At 40.6% G+C, this 14,968-nt stretch overlaps 1 pseudogene; it reads right to left on the minus strand.

Annotated features, from left to right (window-relative positions):
• Positions 1–4,318: 4,318 nt before the first annotated feature.
• LOC140516002 (structural maintenance of chromosomes protein 6 pseudogene) lies at positions 4,319–14,726 on the minus strand (annotated as a pseudogene).
• Between the last annotated feature and the right edge of the window lie 242 nt (positions 14,727–14,968).

Genomic DNA, 14,968 nt, shown 5'->3' on the forward strand with positions numbered 1-14,968 from the left:
AAAGCATAGTTTTCCTAGTATCCAAGAAGGGCCCACTTTCCCCACTCTTTTGTTGAAGGTTGTAAATTATGATGACGGCTGCTTCATTTGTATGCACAACATGGGAGCAAGGGCAGTCCTTCAGCTGGACTAGCAGTAACAGTCATTACAACAGTGCCAGTGTACTATGGGTTTGCAATTAGACTTGCCCAGTTAGAATTGCTGAGGATCATAGGTGGAAGTCACTGGGAGAACTGAGTAAAATTTATAGGAATACAGGTCATTCCCCAATTTAGAAATGGTCAAAGAACATGAACAGGCAGATTTCAGATGAAGAAATTAAAGCTGTTGATATTCCTATAAAAGTACTCTAAATCAATATTGATTAGAGAAATGCAAATTAAAACAATTAAAACACATCACACCTATCAGATTGGCTAATATGACAACATAGGAAAATGATATGTATTGGAGAAATATGGGAAAATTGTGACATTAGTGCATTGTTGATGGAGTTGTGAACTGATCCAGCCATTCTGGACAGCAATTGGAACTATGCCAAAGGGTTATCAAAGAAAAGACACTTTGATCCAGCAATATCACTACAAGATATCCAAAAGAGAGCATAAAAAAAAGAAAAGGGCCCACATGTATAAAGATATTTATAGCAGCTCTATTTGTGATGACAAAGAATTAAAAATTGAGGGTATGCCCTCAATTGGGGAATGGCTGAACATATTGTGGTATATGAATGTAATGGAATATTATTGTGCTAAAAGAAAGAATGATTAGGCAGATTTGAGGAAAACCTAGAAAGACTTGCATGAATTGGTGCTGAGTGAAGTGAACAGAACCAGAAGAACTTTGTACACAGTAAGAGCAACATCGTGGAGAAACTGACTTTGATAAACTTAGTTCTTCTCAGTAATACAGTGATCTAAGACAATTCCAAAACACTCATGATGGAAAATGCGATCCCCATCCAGAGAAATAAGTGTGAAATCTGAATGCAGATTGCAGCATACAATTCTCTCTCTCTTTTCTTTCTCTTGGTTTTCCCTTCTTTTTTGATTCTTCTTTCACGACATGACTGAAGTGGAACTATGTTTCATATGAATGAACACATATTGCATGCCATTTTGGGAAGGGGCTTGGAGGAAAGGGGGAACATTTGAAATTCAAACTCTTCCAAAAGTGAATGTTGGAAACTGTAAATAGATAAATAAATAAACAAATACATAAATAAATGAATGACTGAATGAGGGAAGGGAAATCATAGAGAAGTTTAAATAAAAATAGAAAGAAAAAATATTTTTCTTTGTCAGCCTGATCAGAGGTTTGGTTAAAAAAAACGGAATTAGGTTGAATATGTGCTGTTTATTCTCTTTAAGTTAGAGAATCATACCTATGGGAGTCAGACTCATTGTGATTTCAAACTAGGGATATTTGAAGCATACTGTGTTTTTTTTTTTTTAATGCATTCTATCTTTCTTTTACCAAACCATTGTTCTAGTCACGATTAGGTCATCCAGAACACAAACAACATTGTCATAACTCTACCTTCGAAGTGGGTTCAGGAATTTTTGAGTGTCTCTGTGTTTTATTTTTTTATTAATTAATTTTATTTATGTTCAATGTTCTACAATAACTACCATATAACTTAGACTATTATTTTCCCTTTCCTCCCATCTACCTCCCCTCCCTCCCCGAGGCGGAATATAATTTTGTGTAGGTTCTACACATACATTCCTATTAAATACATTTTCACTACAGTCATGCTGTGTTGAAGAGTTAAAATGAGGGAGAGAAATCATTTGACAAACCAAAACGCAATACACACACACACACACACACACACACACACACACGCAAATGATCTGCTACAGAGGGGTTTCTTCACTCAAGATAATGTTTAAACATATTTCCTAAAATAATAAGATAAGGGAAATGTCCGATGACACCTGGTTCTTGTCAGAAGAATGTTCCCAGTCAGCTAAATTCAGGAGAGCATCACGTTTACTCAGAGAGCACACAAGGCATGTTTGCTATGCCAACGAGGGTGCTGCTTCTTGTTGCTTAACCTGGGTTTTGTCCTGCTTTGTGGGGCTCAAACAATCCTCAGCTTAAATATCTCAAGTGAAGGAAACCTCACTAACTCTTATTTAGCCGCAACTGATGAGGTTTAGAATTGGGAGAACTGGTTCATGTGTGAAAGAATTCACTTAGGCCTTCACTTTTAGCCAAGGAGAGCTTTTCATTTTATGTGAAAAAGCATCATGGGCCTCCTTAGCGAGAAAGCTAAGACAGACTTCGATATTTGGGGGAGTTATGTTTAGCATGATGATGGCATTTTAGAGGTTTTTATGGAGGTTAAAGATTAAAGATAGGACAGAATGACATAGGTAGGATGAGGGAGACAAAAGGAATTCTTTATGGTTTAAGGATTTAAGAGCAGGGCAGGAGGATACAGTTTAAAAATTAAAGGACCCAGGGAATGCAGGATAAGGGGCACAAAAGCAAGTCTTTTGGTACAGGGTCAAGATAAAGGGAAAAGGACTTTAGGGCACCTTCACATTACAGAATAAACTAGGGGATTCAGAAAGTATTGCAAAAGCAACCCTTAATATTATTTTCAACCCTGCAGGCGCTGTTTGTAGCCACATCATAACCTTCGAAGAAAACCTGTTCCACTTTGGGGTAGCTCTAATTGTTAGGAATTTTTTTCTTAGCTCAGTCAACTTAAACACATTGCTCCTAAGTTTATCCTTTTAGTCCAAGCAAAGGAAGTCTGATCCTTTCTCCACAGGTGACTGTGTCTGTGCTAAATCTCACCTTCTCCTAAATAAAGATTCCAAATTCTTTTATCTAATACGTATATGAAATGAGGGCAACTAGGTGATGCAGTGGATAGAGTACTAATGCAAGGATCAGGAGGACCTGAGGTCAAATCTCACCTCTGACACTTGACACTCACTAGCTGTGTGACCTTGGGCAAGTCACTTAACCTCAATTGCCTCATCCTGGGACATCTTCAGTCATCCTGATGAATATCTGGTCACTGAATTCAGATGACTCTGGAGGAGAAGTGAGGCTGGTGACCTGCGCAGCCCTTCCTCACTCAAAACAAAGTCAAGCGCAAGCCATGTCATTATTTCTCTGATGGCATGGCTTTGTGTGTAAGGTGGATTCTTGTTATTCTTTCTTAGAGCTTAGTTACCCAGAATCCACAGACATAACAATCCTTATTTCCCAGACTGATGACTTGTAAACATCTCCACCACACTTGTGCAGCATTATGTAATGATAAATTATATAAACATTTGTGCTTAAATTGTAAACATCCACTGCAACTGTGCAGAGAGATATAATGGTGTGATAATGTAAACTTGTGAGGCTGTTGCTGGCAATATGACTTCTACGTTTGTTTACCTATGAAGCAGGTGGTCACTGTTGAGTGAGTGGGAAATCCTTAGGGTTGAATGTACAACCTGGAATGCTGTTTGTGCTTGATCAGCCCCTATCAAGGTTTTTGGGGAATCTGTTTTTGCCTCAGCTGGCCCCAACTGAAGCTTGAGAGGATTTAGGGGAAAGCACAAGCTGTGCCTACCTGGATTGACCCTGTCAAGAGGTAGAGGTAGTAGCCTCCCCCTTCTTATTGGTCCCTGCAAGAATGGAGATTACGGAATGCTGTAGGAGTTTTGGTGTTCTCATTATCAGCAAAATCCCACTGAGATTAGATTAGAATAAAATACGATCATTAAACCCTCCAAGGTGTCTTCCTGTCTTTCCTGTCTGACCACATCGAGTGAACCTGTGTTAGCAGCTGTCCTGTGTGTTTATCTGTCTGATAGTCCTCAAGTAACATAAATAAATCCCCAACGTACTATGGCAAACTAAATTCCTAGTTACCACAAAATTTCTAGTTCCCACCTCCCTTTAGTCCAAAAGATGTTTGTAGTGGGGAGGAGATTCAGTTTTTAAAAACCCATGAAGAACATACCCAATTGAATTGGGCTTATTGCGGTAACAAATTCTACTTCACCACAGAAACACACACACACAGAGATGTGTGTGTGTGTCTGTGTGTACACAGATATAAATATGTATATACATACATATATGTATATATGTAGATACATATATACATATACACACAGAAATACATCTATCTAAACACACAAACACTCACATGCACTCCCACGCATGCACACACATGCACACACATATATCCCTAGCTGAAGCAGGCTTAAAAGTCACATCCTTATTTTGTTCAAGGTTTCCCATTTATCCAGTAAAAATTCCCTAACAGAGAAAATTCTTGAAAGGACTGCTTAAAATGTTTAATTCCTTTAAATTCCTTTATTCATTTTAACTGTAGACAAAACTTGGGGATTTATAATTTTATTTCAGTTACACTTCATGAAAATATTGCAACACATGGTCAGCAGGGCTGATAGAACGACCTAATAGATTCCTAATTCATTCATTCATTCGCCCCTTCCTTCCTTTTTTTAATAGTACAATTCTTAATCTAATATGCAGTTTATAAGAGCCGATGCTTTCCTACAAATATAGCTGATTCAACTGTTTACCAAATTACACAAGGTAAGAAATTTAGAAAGACAAAACCCTCAATAATATTAAATATTTAAAACTTGAAGCAAACCCATTATCAATTTAGGTAAATGCACTTCCCAAATACCATGAACAGAAAATCATTTATCTCACTACGAATACATTGAAGCTACATTTTTAAAGCATCTAATATACTTTTACAATATTGAAGACTATCAAACGAAAATTGCTATTATAGTAAATACCATTACTATTATCTGCTTATAATTAAATGTACCTCATTAAATATTTAACAGTTTCCAATTACGTAATTTTTTCACACTTTTTTTAAAGATCAATTCACATATCACAAAATCCAGATGAAAATTTGCTTTGTCTAACACCATTTCTATTTTACAACAGAAATGTTTGGTCTCTCAAGTTTTACAATATAAGGGAAATTTAGAAACAGAAAAATTGAGAAATACAATATAACACAAACAATAAATTTCAAATGACATCAGTTACATTTCCAAATGATCATATATAGAAATTATTGATCTAATTTTTTTTTTTTGGTATTTTAAAAGCACTTTACAGTTACCAGGTAGGGAAGAATTCATTAAATTAGAGAACAGTAATGTAACATTTAGCATGTGCCAGTCATTGCGTTAATCACTTTAAAATCGTTTTATAATTTTGATCCCACAACAAACACTATTGTTATTTTTCCCTTTACAAATCAGGAAATGGTGCAGATGGAGATAAAAGAATTTTCCATCAATTACAAAAATGATACATTTCTGCAATTGGAACATAGAAGGGTGGGCTTACAAAGGGCAGAGGCTGGTTGCCTCCTGCACCTTGTAGAGCTATACCACGCTCTACCAGTGACATCTGGATCCTCTCAAGCGGCAGCTGGGAGCTGGAGGAGGGGAGTGTGTCACAGGGCACTGCCTAGGGGCTGAGGTCGTTGTTGCCAGGGCCTTCCCAACAGTGATAATTCTTCGTGGCAGGGCTGAATGAATGCTACCCTTGGGGCCTGACCAGTCCCCCTTTCCTCCTCCTCACATATACAAGTGCTGCTGAGGCTGAGGCAGTTTGGTGCTGCTGGGGCAGGATCCGAAGTTTATACTATACCTGACTGATATTCCCATGTTTTGACTACAGGGGTGGGCTGCAGGGTGCCCAGAGGTACAAGGTCATTGGGACCACTGAAAGTGCTGCCTCCCCTCAACCTCCCACTGTGGCTGCTGTCTCCCTCACGCCTTCCATCAGGGGGGAAAGGGTGATTAAATTTTCCCGTATAATTCTCTAGGATTCTCTTCTCAGTCTGATCTGTGATGAGAGCGGTTAACAAGAAAACGTGAGTGGTCAACTATTCCCACAAGGAGATACACCCTTGATTGGGAGAGGGAGTGGGGAATGCTGAGTAATCTGGATTGTGGAGAGGTGTTTCAGCAGGGGGTAAATTCCAGGAATGACCCCAAAGTCCCAGGAGGTTTCTATTGCAATATTAAAATGATGAATTTTCAAACCCCTTAATGAGGAATCTCAAAGCCTCCAGAATCTACATTAGCATTTTACAAGGTGTTCTTTAGCTACAGCCCTTAACAGTTTTTCTGATTGGCCGAATTTTAAATCTTTCAAGGTAGCAGAATCTAGCTCACAGCATGAACACAACATAGCCTTTTTACAACATAGACACTGACAGAGACCAATATTCTTAGGATGACAAGGAGAGGAGAATTCTGAAAAACTAGAGGGGCTTCATGAAACCCTCATCACAAATAGTCTATTATTACTACAAAGAAATGGGTGAGGTGGGGAATTTGCAAGGATGCAAGATCCAGACCCTGTGTCCACCAAGGCTGCAATGGGTTGGCACTATACAGGTTTCCTAGTTGAGAAAAGGGCAAAGAGGGCCAGATAGCAACTGGATCCTATAAACATTCCTCAGAGTACCCGTAAGTGTGCAGATTTAAAGGGACAGTTCTCAATTAGGTTAAATTCTGGGATCTCACCCTTTCTTAGACGTCTTGGTGGGGGTTTTAAGGATGGAATTGCAGAATCATGATTACAGAGAAGACCTACACAATGCAGAGCAATATGATCCCTGTCCCCAGAGCTACCTCAGAGAGAAATGAGGACTTTGACCAAACAAGTAAGAGTCCAGAATGGAAGGTGTGAAAAGAGAGAGACTTACCTACTTCCACAAAAGTTAATACTCCAGGAAAATAGATCCTGAGGTGCTCGAGTCACTAGTATTGTTGGTGTGAGGTGTCGCCTCTCTAATCATTCAGTTCCATCCTCATCACACTATCAAAACTGCTGATGATAATTTCAAATCAGTTGAACCCCAATAAGGTCCAAAGCCTGAAATAATCAATCAGGAGGAATGCCTTGGGTTATAAATGACATGTTCTTCTTTGTTCTCTGGGTAAACCCAGAGAATGTCTCTTCTTGTGCCAATAGCTACAAGGCCAGATGGAATTAAGAAGATTTTCCTCTTTATTGCCATAAAGGCTGAGGTGCCTTTATCCAAGGCACTATCTTGAATAATGGGACTTTTGTTCTCTTACTATTTTATGGACATACACTAAATGTCATGTCATGTCATGTTAATGGTAAAGGAAATACAAATATCCTGGGTTATATTTTCAATTTACACTTTGTCAACTCTCTTATCTTATCATATTTACAACCTATTCAGTTAAGCTTATACCATGGTTAAACATATACATCCTTATAAATTTGAGTGACACAGACATCCTGAGTTGCAATTGTTCCACAACGTATTTAAGACTTCTCATTCTTTAATCTGATAGTGAGAATTAGAATCTGGCTACCCATGTACACGTTAGCTAGCTTTGCTAGGTTTAAGGGAATAAACAGTATGAATTTATATACCCAGGTTGTTTGCCTCTTTTAACCAAACTTCCAGGTGGACTGTCAACCTTCAGAGTTTGGTATAAAAGAGATAAATGGAAAGAGGCCAATCTTCAGTGCTTGGTCTTAGAAGGGACAAACTGAATTAGGTCATGTGCATGTAGTTCATTGTGTATAAGCTGGGGAAACATGCATGCATAGGAATCAGATTGCTGGGCTCAATGATAGGACAGTTGAAAAGACCATATGCCCACTGAGCAAGGAAGTGCCTCCCCCCAACTCCCTTGCTGACTCAGGATGCCTGTTTCAGAGAAAAATTAAGGTTTCCATAGTAAAGGAGGATGCCCCCAGAAAGTCTGGCATTCTGTAAGACATAAACAAGGGAATGTCATAAAACATGAATATCAACAGGATAATGTTCATAAAACCACAAGATAAGAGAAGTGCTATTAATCAAGATAGTGTCAAGTTCAAGGTGTCTGGTCCTTATCATAAACAGGAGAATGCTCCAGGTCAGCTTCATCTTGTCTTGTGAATGTTGACATAGCAGGAGGATTTTGGATTCATTTGAGGATAATGCAAAGAGTCCGTTGAATAGGCCTGTTGAGAATCTAGCCAGGAGACGGCCCCTTTATTGAGACCAAGAAAAAGAAAAATGTTAGGCTGCGAAAGAAACTGCCACAGTTACTACTGATAATCGCTGTAAAGCCAGGAGCATACAGAAGAGCCCTTAGTAGGGGCACATTGGCGTCCCAGCTTCAGAGTGCACTGGGTTTAAGATTTTTGGAAAGGAAAAGACAGGACAGGGATGGAAGGGAAAGGAAGGGAAGGAAAGGGAAGGGAAGAGAAGGGAAAAGAAGGGAAGGAAACTAGTCAGTAAAACCCAAGTTAACGAGGCATCTTTCGGCCATTCAAATTTACCTTCCTTTGTAGAGGAGAAGGAAGGGAAAGGGGAGGCAGACAGGAGAGGAGGAGCTGAGTTACCCATCTAGCTGGGTTCCCATTCAGGCAGTTGCATCTACTCACAGGACTGTGCTTGTCCTTCGTAGCTGAAGAAGACCATGCCATCAGAGAAATGACGACATGACTTTCACGTGACTTTGTTTTGAGTGAGGGAGGGCTGTGCTAGGTCACCAGCCTCACTTCTCCTCCAGAGCCTTCTCAATGAATGGAATAGAAAAGTTGAAGGTGCAATGAATAACAAGCATTACCAAAGAAAGAAAAGAGATAACAATAAATTAGGAATGTAAATACACAGAGGTGAGCAACCTAAAAAAAAGTAGTCCAAATATTAAATAAAAACATGATCATTATGCCAGCAAAATATGGATTTCTAGGCAGGATGTGCAGTGACAACATAAGGATCATACATCTCCAGAGCAATGAAACAGGGCAGAAAATCTTAACACTTCAATGAAGAAAATAATAGAAATGTCCAGAACTTCTGAACACAGAACATGAAAATTCCAGCTGAAAGAATTCAAAGAGTGCTTCCAGAAGATAATCACATAATGATTAAATTACATTTAATTCAGAAATAAGAAGTTCTGCAAGTCATCAGAAGAAGGACCTTCAAATACAAGGGAAAAAACATTCAAAGATAACAAGATTATTCTGTGCCCAACAGAAAATCGAGAAACGAATGGAATAATTTATTGTACTTTGAAGAGTAATGGAACTCTGGATGAGGTTCTGTGTAGGACAGTTACACTACACTGTAAATCTCAACTTAAGCAGAGAAATCAAGTAAGAAAATGGCAAAGGCAAAAAACGACAAAAACAAGGAATATGAAACATTTTGAGAAAGAAAATCAGAACTGAAGAGATTATTTACCTCTCCAACACCCCAAGCAACAGAAATACAGGAGTGAATAAATGCATGAGGCAAAGATAGTAACAGCAACTCAGTGACAACAGGGAGATCAGCAAGACTTTTTCTAAATGTGTAGAAGGAGACAGAGGTGAAGTGGAAATTTTGTAGAGGTAAAAATGAAGCTGCTGATGGGGGCATTATGGACAGAACTTGGCAACACTGTCGTCAGATAAATACTTCTTTAGTGTGACTAGGTTACAATATGGGAAGGTACATAAAAAGGGAGAGGAGGTCAGGGGTAAGAGAACAGTGATACCTCAAGGTCAAATCAAGGGCTAGAAATGAGTGGAAGGGGACATCTATGATCTCAGGAAGAGAAGGGATGAGGAGGGGAGGGGAGAAAGACTGAAAAGGAAAAGGAAGGGGAAAGGAAGGAAACCTCATTTCAGAACTGAGATGGGGTTCAACTGGTGAATACTCTGATGACTGAAGGCAGATTAGCATTTTACACTCGATAAGGCCCAGGAATTTTGTACTTCAAATGGCCACTTACGTTGGGACAGGGGCTGGAGGGATTGAGGGGGAACTGGGACATCTGGGTCATTTAGCACCTGGAAGAGTGGGAGAACATGGACACAGGGAGGTTTCCAAGCAAATGCAGTAAAGTAACTGAAAAGAACATAATACTGTGTTTGCAGCAGAAGAAAAAACTTGAAACTGAAAAGCTTCTGCACAGACAAAATTAATGCTTCTAAGATAAGAAGGGAAGTGGTCAAATGAGGAAAATAATTTATAGCAAATTTCTCTGATCAGAGTAAGTACCTTAAATCTCATATTTCCATTTCTCAACAGATGAATGCTTAAAGGATTTGAACAGTTGTCCAAAGAACTCCAAAGTGTTCACAACTGCATGAAAAACGCTCCAAATGACTAATAAAGGAGAAATGTAATTAAAACAACCATAGCATTTTACCTCGCACTCTGCACAATGGCAAAAATGACAAAACGTGGCAAAAGTCAATGTCATAGAGGCCATGAAAGACAGGCACAGTAATACATTTTCAGAATTGTGAAATGATACAGCAGTCTTCTAAAGGAATTTGGAATTATGCAAATAAAGTTACTAAAATGTCCATATCTTTTGAACTAGAGACAGGATCACAGAGCTTCTTTCTCAAAGAAGCCTTCGATAAGAATAAACTGTCCCCACATACTCCAAAATACTTACAGCAACATTTTTTCATGATTGTTGACAACTGGAAACAAAGTAGATGTCCATCAATTGGGGAATGCCTGAATGTAATAGCATATGACTATGCTGTAAGAAATGATGTGCAGAGTGATGTAAGAAAAAGCAATATACACAGCAACTACAACAATGTAAACAGAAAGAACACACACACACAAATCAAAATTATAAAAAGCTATTGGGATTCAAATGAAGAGACAGCCCTTCATGGAGGTGGAAAGCGTATAGGTACTAAATATTACCCATCTTTTTGCAGACATGCATCAATCAATTGTGCTACCTTTTTTCTTCTTTTTCCTCTACAAAACATACTATTTGTCATATGGTATGGCTGTCTGAGAAGTGACAAGGAAGTATACATTGAACACTATAGTGATGCAAACAGAAAACAGGAAATATCAATAAAAACTTACTTGTAAAAATTATAAATCAGCTTCAGTCTTCTTCCTCTTGCCTAATTGGTTGGAGAGGCAGGGTTCTCTGGCCACTTGCTGCATCTGGCAATATGAGTATTCTAGTCAGAGGATTTATGGGAAGAACACCCAGGTTTTGTGGAGTGAGCAGGATGAACTGTTGATATTGTTGGGAATGTGCAATCTTGAGGATCATGTCCATAGCAATTCTTCTACTGACAGGTTCCAGGTAGATATCAAATGCATCCAGACATCTGAAAGGAGATTCTGTGATGGACCATAAGGTAAGAATGAAAACAAAGTTTGCAAAAGAGTTTTCACTCCGTGCTGGGAATTGTATGTCACCAGAACCAGCTTTATTTCCTTCTTTCGGCTGGACTCTTATAGAAAGGGTTTCATTTTTGTGATCAAAGCTCATTTTCCCGGAGTAGGCCCACTGAGATAGTAAGTTATCAAAGTATAACTTGCATCGTAAAGCAAAACTTCTTCTAAATTGCTGGCACAGTTGATATTTTTGTTTTGATGCTTGATCCAGTGATTTAACACACTCTTTCAAATTCTTCACTTTAACATCTAGACTCTGATGTCTGTCTTTTACTTCTTGGAACTGCTGTATTATTTCTTCTCTGCTTCCATAAATTTTGTTTTCTGATGCTATCTTCAGCTTTAACGCACTAAGTATTTTTTCAAGGAAAGAGGGGCTTTCCTTAATATCTTTTCGCTCTGAGCAGAGGTATCTGGCTTGGGCAAGCTCGATCTCCAGATTCCTCTCTTTCGTAGACAACTCGTCCTTTGTCACTTGGAGAGAATCCACGTGCTGTTTAAGCCTATCTTGACAATGAAGCATGCATTGCTTTTCAGTATCCATTTCTAAATTGGCCTTCTGTAGTTCTTGCTTCAAAGATTCTGTTGATTCTGAAACTTGGCACATTGCTATCTTAATGTTTTCGTATCTCTGTTCAGCATTCATTTTCTGTTTTCTTAAGTTCTTCATCTCTTTCTTTCTCGTCTTCACCCTTTTTTTAGCCACATTTATCTGCTTTTTAATTTCTTCTGCTTCTTTTTCCAGAATGGAGATATCTCCTGCTTGGTTTTCTTCCTTCTCCAGATCTTTCATTTCTATATTGATTTTTTTAACTCTCATCTTGATTTCTTTTAAATGTATATCATGATCCTTCAAAATTTCTTGATTCTTTCTGATATCATTCTCCAGTGTATATGCATGTTGTTGATATACAGACAACTGTGCCATTTTATTTCCAATTTCTTTCTCCAAATGACTTATTTCTATTTCTGCATCAATCAAGTAAGTAGGTCTCAATTTTTCACATGAGTAATAGCGTCTCTCAAACACTTGGTCACCATCAGCAGTGAAAACTTCACTACAGTTCTTGGGCGGCCTCTGAGCCTGCATTACTCGACGAGCCAAAGCGTTATTTTTGATGAGCAGCACTGACTCTATGCCCCTCACGTCAATCAAAGCGTTGGCCACCACTGCCTCCCTTATTTCTAAAGCTGACAGAACTGTTGGAAACTCTGGGTGAAAGGCTGCTTTATGTGTTACATCATGTACCTCACGCTGAAATGGTGCCACAATTATCTGTGGTCGTGGAGAGCCTGGTGGATAAAACTTTTCCATTAGCCCCTGAAGTACTTCCTCATCTTGGTGGCTGTTACAACAAAAGGCAAGAAGAAGGCCCTTTAAGCAGGACTCAACAGCCAAAGCAAATTCCGGATCTCGGAGACGAATGTAAGCTCCCAGTGGGCCTATGGGTTTGCAAGCAAAGCTCCCTTGACTATGGGCATTGTCTACTGCTTCAAGAAGGGCTGTCATTTGTGGTTCAAATCGTTTCAGCGGATCAGTTTTACAGTCTTTTAGTCGGTTTAGCTGTTGCTGCTCGTTGTTCAGTATTTGTTGTATATTGGATACTTCTTCCCTAAGTCGAGACCGTTCTTCATTGTCTTTTTGGATAGCTTGCTGAAGGTGTCCCATCGCTTGAGCAAGTGATTCTTCTTCATCCTGAAAGTTTTTTATTTTTTCCCTCAATGTGAAAAGTTGTTCCTGTTTTTCAAACTTTTCTTGTTCTATGTTGTTTTTTAGATCTTCAATTTGGATGCAGTATTGTTTGACTTTGCGTCCTAACCCTTTCACTTCATTTTGGGAAGCATTATATAAAACTTCAACTCTCTTACAAGCCTTTTCTTTTCTATTTACATCTTCTTTTGCCTGAACACATTTGGTCTCTAATGCAGAGGCTTCTTTGTTCAATTGGTGCAAGTTGTCCTGAATGTCTTTAAACTTCTTGGCTGCCTCATTAAATTTGTCCCGACAGGCCTCCAATTCCTGATTTAATGTGATAGTGTGCTGATCTCTAATATTTATATTAGCTATCATATCTGCAATTTGTCTTTCAGATTCATTCACTACTGCCCAGGCTATCTCTACTTTCAATTGCCCTATTCTCTTCCTTGAGGCAACCATACTCTGGAAGCGCTCTTCTATCTCTCTGACCTGACAGTTTAGTTCCCAGAGCTGAGCTTCTCCTTGTTCTATCTGATTCTGAGTCCAGGCCTTTCTCTCCAAAGTGTATAAGTAATCGTCATTCATCTGTTGAAGTTGGGTCACTTTCAGAAAGAATTTGTATCTGTCACCATCATTTCTGATATGCAGTAACTGCCTGCCCATCTCCTGCTGTAAAATAGACAGTGGATTATCTACCCGTATGTTAAAATGATCAAGAATGGCCCTAAGCTCTGCTTTCTTAGAACAAACCAGGCTGCCTGCGTGGTCCTTTAGTTTGTAACTTGCAGAACCATTCACACTGATGCAGTGCTGCACCGTTATGGAGTCCCCATACAGGTCAGATTTGAAAGCATCTTCCCCTCTGTTGTGTAATGTGATGGAGATGTTGGCTGAAAGCTCTCCATCTTTCACAAACTCTCTCAAAGATGATCCTAACGCTTGTCCACCCAGACCAACCACTAGAGCTGTCAGCAATGCACTCTTGCCCTTCTGTCCCACCACAAAGTTGACACCGGACCCAAATTTCACTGGCCCCAACTTGGCATGGCACATAAAGTTCTCCAGCTGGATACTCTCAATGATGCCGGCTTCCACTGAGGCCCAATGAGAAGCAGCAGCAGCTCCCTGAGAAACAGTCTGGAAGCGGACCCTCTCCTTGTCCTCATTCGCATCACCCTGCGGCCTTGGCCTTGCACTTGGCTTTCCCTCTGCAACTGGGTGTGTGTGGTCCTCTTTCCTCTCAGCCATTGCGTCAGTGACAGAAGAAACCTGAGTGAATGGGAGGACCTTCTAGCGCTTCTCCCCTTCCCCCTCCTCCTCCCCAAGGAAGCTCAACCCGAGGGTGCTTCTCTGCAGCCCTGGAGAGCTCCTCTTTTCCCCTTAGAGCCCCGGCCCAGGCCCCCCTTCCTTCTCTAGTCTAGTCTAGTAGACAGGGCCAAGGTGGAAGCCCCCCCCCACCTGCCCCCCGAGAAGCGCAGCTGTGCAACTGTGGGCCCCAAGGAAGCCAGCAGGGTCGGTGGCAACGGGCATGGATGCTCAGCCTCCGTTCCAGGGCTTCGTTCCCCACCTCCCTCAGCCCTGCAAGCCCCCTGCGCCCCGCAGGGGCCCTCCCCCTCACTAGAACGCGGGCCTGTGCGGCAGGGTGCCCTCACCACTCAGCCCGAGATGCACGGTAACAGGAAGGCCCAGATCCCAATCTTCAGTAGCAACTCTCCCGGCAAGCAGTATCAGGCGTCTGGGCGGCCACCCAGGAGCCTGGAATCGGACCGCAGCTTGTGCAACAGCCCCTCGACTCCTCCCCTTCACTGGGGAGGTGGGAAAAGCTCTGGAGTAGTCCTCCTTCTGCGCCTGCGCAGAGCGCTGGATTTAGGGGCGGGGCTCGAGCGACCAGAGCTCCTGAGTGGCAGCTTCTCCTCTAGGCTTCTTCTCCGCGGTCCCTCCCCCTCCCCCCACAGTCGTCTACCTCCGCATCGGCAATGCCAGGCCCACAAAGAGGTGGCCAGTGGCAATGACAAAAGGATGCATCCAGTGGCTCTCTGTCTGCCTGT

The sequence above is a fragment of the Notamacropus eugenii genome, chromosome X (genome assembly GCF_028372415.1).
Source record: "Notamacropus eugenii isolate mMacEug1 chromosome X, mMacEug1.pri_v2, whole genome shotgun sequence".
NCBI classification, from domain to species: domain Eukaryota; kingdom Metazoa; phylum Chordata; class Mammalia; order Diprotodontia; family Macropodidae; genus Notamacropus; species Notamacropus eugenii.